Source organism: Micropterus dolomieu, unplaced genomic scaffold (assembly GCF_021292245.1).
Source record: "Micropterus dolomieu isolate WLL.071019.BEF.003 ecotype Adirondacks unplaced genomic scaffold, ASM2129224v1 contig_10951, whole genome shotgun sequence".
Taxonomy (NCBI): Eukaryota; Metazoa; Chordata; class Actinopteri; order Centrarchiformes; family Centrarchidae; genus Micropterus; species Micropterus dolomieu.
Window position 1 is genome coordinate 682 of NW_025739937.1, and position 569 is coordinate 1,250.

The window sequence follows — 569 nt, forward strand, 5'->3', positions numbered from 1 at the left end:
AGTGCCGTTTGGGGGTGCCTGAGTGGCTTACGGCCACACCGCTCTGGGAGCGCCCGATCTCGTCCGATCTCAGATGTTTACCCAGGAATCAGTGCCTGTGGATTCCAAGTGACTCTGGAGCACCTTGGACATTATGGGCAGAATACGATTTTTGTCAATTAGCCGTAGAACATCTTTTGAAGTGCCGTCTGGGGGCGCCTGAGTGGCTTACAGCCACACCGCTCTGGGAGCGCCTGATCTCGTCTGATCTCGGAAGCTAAGCAAAGCAGGGCCTGGTTAGTACTTGGACGGGTGACCGCCTGGGAATACCCGGTGCTGTAAGCCTTTTTCGCTTCGCCTTCGAAAAACGGCAGAGGGCGCTTCGGTGAAAGGAGATCTTTTGAACGTCTCTTTAGGAAACAGCAGGGGGCGCTGCTGCTGCTGCTGCTGCTGCTTCTTTTTCTCCCTATCCTGTACACGGTGCTGTGTAAATGTTACATCATGTTTTGAAGGCCCGTCTGGGGTGTGCAAAGGCAGCTTACGGCCATTCCGGCCTGGGACTGCCCGATCTCGCCTGATCTCGGAAGCCA

General features: G+C 55.5%; 1 non-coding gene across 1 annotated transcript; it reads left to right on the forward strand.

The window, feature by feature from the left end:
* Nucleotides 1-205: 205 nt before the first annotated feature.
* On the forward strand, nt 206-324 carry LOC123965728. Its single transcript, XR_006823765.1, has one exon. It is a non-coding gene; the product is annotated as a 5S ribosomal RNA (ribosomal RNA).
* The last annotated feature ends 245 nt before the right edge of the window (nt 325-569 follow it).